Raw genomic sequence first — 9074 nt, forward strand, 5'->3', positions numbered from 1 at the left:
ACAGGGAGGGTGCCTTTCAGCAAGCCATGCCCATGCCCACCCCCACGTGCTCATCAGCTTAACTGATCCAAATCCATCCTTTGCCACCACAACAGACAGTCCTGCCTTTTCCCTCCTCCCCTTCTGCACATCCCAGTCATCTCTACACTTGTGGTAGCAACCATCGTTTGCTTGATCCAACTGGAAGCCAGCCCAGAAAGAAGAAAATAAAGGGGGAAGGATTTCTGGCAGGAGAACAGCCTGAGATCAGCTAAAGCTGATGGAAAGCACGACCTCAGAAAGATGGCACAGTGGACCATGTAGAAACCTAGATAAAGCTTTTAACCTATGATGCTTCAACCCATCGTAGCTTTGTCTTTGCACAGGGGTAAGTCACTTTTAAAACCACTTGAATGACTCCATGCACCACTGAACATGCCCAGCCACTCGCTTTTCTAAAGACCTGTCCAAAACAGCCTGGTGAAGTGTTACCTGAGGCCTCCAAACTATGCTGCACCCGAAGAGCAACACACCACAGCTATGCAAGCCTCACCGCTTACCAAGGAACAGAGGTAAAAGAGAATTTCTCCAAGAAGTCTGGGATATTTTTGTGTGTCTGTGTGTGTTTTGCCATAGCTGAAGTGTTCTCAAATGGTTTTCAGAAGGAGTAAGGACAAGCATATGCAAAGGATCTAGCAAAGGCTCTTATGCAAAGCAGACAGCAGGATGCTGAAAATAAATACACAAAGCCCCTTGCAGCACCAAAGTTCAAATCCATCTGGACATTTCGGAGGCTGTCACGGCAGCTCATAGAAGGGATTTTCCAATTCTTGGCAGAGAAACCCTGGAAAATAAGGATGGAAAACCAGAAGCACAGGCCCAAACTCTAAGCCAGCCCTTCATCCTGAGATGTCACCTCCTTCAGCATCGCCAGGAGCGTGGAGGGGAAGCAAGAGCACAACCCCACACACCACAGTGCCGCGCCGAGCAGAGGGAGCTGAAACGCCAGCATCCCCGGAGGTACCACCCAAACATCTCGGCAGCCTGATGGAGCTCCCCTCACCCCTCGCTCCCTAGAGAGGTAAAGGAGGCAGAGCTAATCCTCGCTCCCTTTTCTAAGTTCACACAGCATTAGCCACACAGGCTCCCAACAAAGCTGCCCCTGGGCCCCCAGGCAAGCCGTGGCTGCCATCGCTGGCCGTGCTTGCACCAAAACCACCGACTCCACCGACTCTCGACACAAACAGACGAGCACAGTTGAAAGTCTCACGTTCAAGCCTCCTTTAAACACCCTCCACATAAGTATCCAGAGCTGCTCCTGCACTTAATGCAGCTTTTTTTTTTTTCCACACCAGGAAAAGCACAAAGCTACTCAAACCAAGTTGCCATGGTATTAAAATCAATTAACCAGCTACACATTTCCAACTGCCCTGTGCTCAGTTTTCCTGATAACTGCTACCATGCAGAGCACATGCACACCCCAGAAATATTCCGAAGCATCCTTAAGAAAATCATGGACTTTGCTACAAAGCCCAAGCTTTCACCTCTGCAGAAATTAATCTTAAAAAAAAAAAAAAAAAAAAAACCAAACTGCAACAGATTAATTCAGCTCAGTTTTTAACAAGCAGAGTTTTCAAAGTCAGCTGCAACTCGCTGTAACCGCAGAGCTGATGCTAGGCAGGACACAAGAGCCATCACGCGTGCGGCACTTATGCCGGGGACCTTTCAGTTGCCTGCGTGCCACCTCCCGGCAGCCAGGGACCTGGAGCAGAGCACAGCTCCTCCAATTGCAGGAAAAAAGCAGCTCCTTGCACTCGCCAAGACACAGGCGAGCATGGGCAACAGATGGAAGCAATGCCCGTGCCTGGCGCAGAAGCCGAGCTGCCGAAGCGATCAAGCCAGCCCTTTGGCCGCTCCTCCCCGGAGGCCTCCTGGCCCGCGTCGCAGCTCCGCTTTCCCCGCCGGCTTGGCGGCACCAGAAGGAATTGCTCTGCAAGATGGCTTTGGAAGCAGATGTCTGCAGCGGAAGCATCCTCTGCTGCACAGCCTCTTTTTTGCTCATTTCTTAATATGATTTCTTGAAATAAAACAAGAAGAGCTAAATTCGTGCTCTGTCAGCTCAAGCAGGATACCAGCTAGCCCGATCTTTTAATTTCAAAGCCTGCCACCTCCAGCAGCCAGGGAATGTGGGCTAGCAGCAGCACGGTTTGAGCCACAAACTGAAGACCCCTCCTGCCCAGCCTCTCTGGGGACAGACCTCCCTGTCCACCCAGCAGCACCCTGCGGGAGGTGACTCCTCAACGCCCCAAGGACCAAACTGCTTTGACACGCCACAGGAGGCGGCCAGCGCAGACCCATCCGGCACCCATGCCCAAGGCAGGAAAGCAGTAAGGGAAGAGAGATCCCTGTAAAATCCCAACAGGCAACTCGGAAAACAGTTTCCTTAGACGCACAGGGGGCCGAAAGCGACACCCACCCTTGCCGAGCCAAGGCCACCCCTCATCTCGACACATGCACCGTTGCAATTTTTTCGCTGGATTACAGCACCCCGCTTTAAAAGATGGCTAATCACATTTTAAACATGCCAGCTGGAAACAAGTTCAACCCCTTCAACAGTTAAGGTCTTCTGAAACTTGTTGGTTTTCTCCGCTCTGTGTTATACATCCCCCCTTCCCACTCCCAATTCCACCCACTGTATCTCATGGCATCTTTCTTTGGCAGCCGGGGAGACCCAGAGCAGCCTCCGGCCAGATCTCTTCACCCCCCCCACAGAGGTACCAAAGCTCAGCCATTAGGTCACGCCTCAAACGCCCTAAAGTTGAGCAGATGCAGCGTCAGAAGGTCTCCAGCCTCAAAAGCTCAGAGGAGCTGATCACTCCCTGGCACCACGACGTGAATTAACACCAAGTCCAGTTGCCTGTGGCTTTTCAACGGGCATCTTGTTAGGGCCCAGCACCCGAGACAACACCGCTCACCAAAGGTGCTGCTCGAGGTATCTCTAGCACGGCTCAGCATCCTCAGTTCATGACCTGCAGAGCCCGCCGTGGGATTTACACCACAAACTCAAGACAGCTAGAAGGACAATGTTACCAGGCTCTATTTGCTCAGCCTCTGGACATGTAGAGCAAACAGGCTTGGAGTCTCCAGGAGGCCAAGCAACGGTCCTACCAGCCCTTTCTCCTTAGGGAATGGTGTGACAGGCATCAGCCCACAGGAGCTCGGGCCATTCCTCCACAGCTGCCTGGACACCTATGCAGCAAATCGGATGGGGATGCAGATGCGGCTCAAAACCACTTTGGTAACGAACAAACGCAGTGCCAGGCCACCCAAACAGTTGCACCAAGGCAGCAAGAAGGTGGCTCAACCGCGTGCCTAGGCCAGAAGAGCTGTCGGGGAAATCAATGCTGTGCAGATGGGATACAGGTTACCCTGTGAAACTCAGGCAGCAAGTCAGGGAGCAAAGGAAACAGCCATGCTTTGAAACGATTTCAGTAACTTTATCTGGTTAGAAGTGTAATCGGCAGCGATAGAGCACGCACCGCTTTCTGACCCACTTTATTACCACCCAACGGAAACGTGCGTGTTGCACCCTCCCCAGTAAGTCCCCTCCATTCAGACAGCGATGCGCTCACCACCAGTTTTGACTCACGGAACTGAGTGGGGGGGCGGAGGGGGGAGGGAAGAGGAAACAGCAAGAACAAGACACCACAGACCCAACATTTTCACGAAACTGAATTTCTAAGTGCGCAGGTCGTCTTCTTACCCGCTCCCTCCTCGCCTTGTCTGTGTTGAAATATTTGACAAGACACACCATTCACCACGGGTGCAGGTTCGCCCCACTCAAGCCCAAATCAGATGTTAGAGCTATGAAAACAGGAGACACTCCAAAATTTTATCTTGGGAAGAGAAACCCACGCTACTAAAATAAAACCTGAGCAGTCGGCGACGATGCAAATGGGGAAAACTTAAAAAAAAAAAAAAATTTAAAAAAGCAGCAGTGGTAGCTCACAGTGATACCTGCATCCCCCCAACATCCTGCCCCGGCGGCTGGGCGGTTTGCACAGCACGCCCTCCACGCGCCCGTCGGGCTGCAGCTTCCGCAGCTGGGGAGAGGCGATGCAGAGCATGACCCTCCCCGGCGAGGGGGCACAACTGAAGGGAAGGGGAGGCAGGAGGTTTAAAAACTGGAGCTAAGCGGTGAGTCTCGGCGAGATCCCGCTGATTTCTGGCGAGTGAGCTGGCCCCAAAGCGTGTGCATGAAGAAGCCAGGCACATCTCCGCAGCTACTGCAAAGAAGTGCCATGAGCAGGCTGGGGGCTTCGGATGGCTGTCCCAGCTGCTGCTGGGTCACCAGCAAAGCGTGCACCCCGCTTTGCTGAACAAGAAAATCCCCCCCACAGCAGAGGAGGCATCGGCAAGCTGCTGAATACACCAACAAGCAAGAGTTTCTGAGCAAGCTGGCTTTAATTCAGCTGCCAGGATGCCAGCAGGACCCCAAGTTGTAAGGAGATCAGATCTGTACCGATGGACACTCGGGCAAAGCTGGCGCGATGGGGGCATGCGGGGGTCCAAGCAACCCCAGTGCCTGCTTCCTTTTCATGGACCTTCCCCCCCCCCCCCCCCCCCCCCCCCCTGGGAGGAAAGCACCTGATTTGCTTGATTTTTGGGGCACTACCACGCCAGGGCTCACTGGCACTGACGCCACTGCTTGGCAGCCTCCTGCAGCACGGGAAGCTCCTCTGCATAAAGCTGAACAGTGCTGGCTCCTGTGCTTGATTTCCAGGATCCGAGCCACAAGGAGAGCTAAAAATATCCCAATTAACTATCCCCGTTCAACGCAAGGCTCGCTGATGGTGCCATGAGGGTATTATACAACTGCAAACAGGAAGATGTGGTCTGCAAAAAAAAAACACCAAAAAAAAAAAAAAAAAAAAGAAAAAAGAAAGCTGGGAAAGCAGCTGGCCAGGACAGTAATCTTTGAATTCAAGCATGGATCACACCACCCAAAAATGTGGAGGAGCTTGTGCTGCTTGCAGTTGTGGTGGCTAGCTCTAACGTGCTTGCCAGCTTTCTGGTGTGATACACACAGGGTATCATTTTTGCTCTGCATTGATTACACAGAGCGAGCTCATTCTGGCTATATCCCATGCAAGCTGCCTCCTGAATTGGCTGGCTGGTAGCTCTGCATGTCAGGAGTTAAGGAGGAAACTTTTATTCCTGGTAAAACCCATTGCAAAGGGCCAGCCAGGCTCCAGAGTTAAGGATTTCTTCACACACAGATTTAGCAGCAATTTTTTTTATCGCTGCCCAGTCTTTACACTGACATCTAGACTTTAAACATTGTCTGTGGGTAATACAGGAGCACATTACTCACAGCAGCACACCCGGGAGAACCAGCAAATCCTCTCCATTTGAGCCCAAGCGTCGGCTTTACCCTGGAATTACATTTATCTCTCCGGCACTAGGCTCCCATCAATGGAATTACCCAGGCAGGCTGCTTCAGACTTAACACTTGAGAGAGGCGGGCTGGGATGGCACAGCTCCAGCGCCTGCACTCTTGCTCCATCCTCCAACAAGCTGCCGCCCTAATGAGCCCGACCCTGTGACGAGAGCCAGGGAAACAAAAGAAACAAACCCCAAGTGTCCAGGGCAATCAATATCTTTCTAGGAATACCCAGGCATCTCGCCAGCTCTCTTGCAACCCCAATTTAGCTCTCCTGCAGGACAGAGGGGATGGCACGCGCAGGAGCAGACCGGCAGGATGCCAAGCCAAGGAAGCACAGCTGGAGCTCAAGCAGCCTCTTGGGGAGGCCAATCTGCACCAGTCCCTCTGCAAATTTTACCTGATGCTGAGGGCGTCAAAGCAAAGCTGAAGAAGAGCACCCATCCGCCTCGAAAATCACGGAGCAAGCACTCAACAAGCCGTTCCAGAAATACCCACTGCTACGGGGAGGCGCATCGAAGCAAGCCAAGATTGCTAACCTCAGCATGGGATATTATCTCGCACGTGCTAGAAAACTGCCTTCCATCACACAGCAGCTATTGCACTGCCACGCTGAGCAATCTGCAGCACGGCACGAACCAGCCCCTTACACCACACCTGCATTACCCAACAAAACAGACAACCGGGAGCACCACAGGCTGCCAAAAGCTAAAGGGGACGCAGCAAGCAACCCTACCACAAAGCTCCACTGATAGCACTGCAACTTCAGCATCTCTGGGGGCTGTTCTTTTTGCACAGAGCAGCTGTAGGTTGGCTTAGGTGGATTTTTTTTCCAGTCACCTGCAAAGGGACTTCTCTGTCCTCGGCAGGGAGGGAGCCTAAGGAGAAAATGGAGATTCACCAGCACATGAACAATGTTTGCCCCAGGTATGGAGACCCCGATGCACAGCACTGCCAAAGCAAGTAAAAGAGAGTAAGGGGAAAGCTTATTTGCGTAGTATAGTATAGATGCGCCCTTACAACAGCTTGAGCTGTGGGAGCTGAAGTACTCTCTCCTGTAATTAAAATGCAGGAGAGGAAAGCACAGGAATTATTCCAGTGTGACCGTGAGAAGTACTAACAGGCTTTGAGTTTCAAACACGATCTTAACATGTTCTTCGGTGCAATTTTAATTCAAAAAAAAAAAAAAAGAAAAAAAGAGGTTTTGCTGTGAGAAAAGATCCTGCACAACCCTGTTACTAAACCACACCAGGAGCAAAATGAAGGAGACTGTGGCCGGGGCTGATGGAGCAAGGCTGAAGGCAGTCCTCTCTTCCCCCCCGCATTTGCTATTTGCTCTGCCAGATGCTCTCAGCAACCATCGGGGAGGCAGACTGCCCCGTGACAGGAAAAACACATGTAACACCCAGGCAGTGAAACCTCACCTCTGAGAGCATCTATGCAAAACACAGCCTGAACCATTTTTTCCAGCTCCACAGAGCTGACTTGATGTCGTGCAAAAACCGAGCTGGTGAGACGCTATCGCTTGCATCGAAGGTGAGATTCGCCAGCAGAGGATACTCTCCAGCGTCTCCCTATTTTCTGCGTATCAGACAAAAAATAAAGAAGCCTACAGGCAAGATTAGGAGGTCCTGAAACTCAGGGTGATGTGAAAGAGACAGTAGGACATCAGAAAAAGAAATAACACACATGCAGTGCTCTTCAAACTGGCACCCAGGGGAACAGCTTAGCTAAGAAAACTACTTTCTTTTTAAAATAACGATAAAGGTAAGGAGCTGTCAGAATTGTGAGTCAAGCTCCAAGATAAGAAATCGTACTGCTGGATGGGTGCGGCTGCCTGCTTGTTTGGCCGCTGTTGGGGTTTTTTTAAAAGATAAATTTGTATTTCAGAACACGTCTGTTGGCCAATCTTCCCTCTGCTGAAAAAAAAAAAAAACAAAAAAACAAACAAAAAAAAAAACCACACCAAGGAGGAAGCTCACGACCATTAAAACTATAAATGAAAGGCAGGACAGTTTCCGAAGAGCTGAGATCATGCTTCACAGGCCCTTTAAAGTAAGACGCAACATATTAGTACACTGAAAAAGAGGAGTAAACTCAACATTCCAAGTAGTTTGAGAAAATATCATTCAGAGAAGTTGTTAAGCAAACTCTGCAAGAGGCAGAGCCCATTTGCAGACCAGAACCCATCAAGGGAAAGAAATAAATAATTTTTAAAAATCTATTTTTCAATTGTAAAGCTGTTGAAATATAGGAGTATTTCATCAGAAGTTCACAGTCTGGAGGAGGCTAGCTCAGCAAATGTATCCAGGAAAAAAAAGTAACTGGTACGTCGGAGGAAGAACTAAGGCAAATCCCTTAGGAAGGGTGTAAAACTGAGCAGAGGGTAGGTTTGAATCCAGCAAAACAATGGCTTGAACACAGCCGAGGTAGGAGTACAGAAGTACAGCAGGAAAGCACACAGCACAAAGCACTCGATGGAGCAAAAACCACAACAGGTCTCGCTGCTCTCTCCAACTTCCCCGCTACTCAGCGAGCTGCAGTAACTTGGGGACAGGCAGCACAGCCCAGGACTTTGCTGCTCTCCAAACAGCAAGGTGTTAAGCAGCCACAACAGAGGTTATACAACAGAGGCGATTTTGTAATCATTTCGGTTTAGAAAGCATTTTGCATTGGCCTTCACCGCTGTTTGGTTTTGCCTTTTCTTATTCAGGAACATCAGAGGGGAAGAAAAGTGACTGAGCACATGGCAAGCCCTTTACCAGAATGGCAGATTTTTAACTAAACTCTGGATATTGCTGCTGCTGAACACAGCTTGAAATTAAAGCATCAAGCCCACAAATAGCCTGCTCTTTCTCAGCACAGCACTGGCAGAGAAAGGTCCCGATGCTCTCACTCACTTTGCTACACACACCCTGATCGAGGACATCCCCTTTTCCCACCAAAACCAGGGCACCAAAACCCAGCTGGTCAATGCAGCTACCCAGAGACCTCCAGCACATGCCCTCATCCACCATTTCGACATGCACCCCAAAGATCCCTGCTCCAGACCCAGCACCTCCTTCCTCATCCAACAGGGAGATGTTGCCCTTAACTTCAGCTGGAGCACAAGAGTAAACAAAAGCGTTTCTTGAGGGAAAAAAACCCTCATGATTCACCATGGTGCCAGATTTCACTTTTTTGGCTGTTGTTTTTAAAAAGAAGGTATTGCAAGGCAAGGAGGGCAGGAACCAACTGCAAGCAGTGGGCTTGCCAATTCGGGCACTTGAACTGCCCCATCTCCAATTGCCCCTGCGACCCACAGGGACCAAACCCAGCTGTCCCCAGCAGCACTGCCAGCTACATCCCAGGCAGCAGGTATTTTGGGGGCTCCCCCAGCTGCCCACTGGGCACCCAAGCCCTACTTGTGCCACCCTGCATGTCACCAGAGAGCAGCAGGGCTGGGGAGGGCAGGTGAAGGCTCACCACCCGGTCCCCCCAAAAGAGTATCCCTGGCCACCCCTAACAGCAACCAAGGTGATCATGGGCAGCTCCTGCAGCTCTTCATCTGGTGGTGGGGGGGGGGAAATTTTGGTTTTGGGGTTGGTTTTTTTTTGTTTTGCCCTCACTGCAGCCCAACCTCCACTCAAAGGACTCCCGCAGTCCCCTGGCA

This window comes from Egretta garzetta, unplaced genomic scaffold, assembly GCF_000687185.1.
Source record: "Egretta garzetta isolate BGI_Z169 unplaced genomic scaffold, ASM68718v1 scaffold239, whole genome shotgun sequence".
NCBI classification, from domain to species: Eukaryota; Metazoa; Chordata; class Aves; order Pelecaniformes; family Ardeidae; genus Egretta; species Egretta garzetta.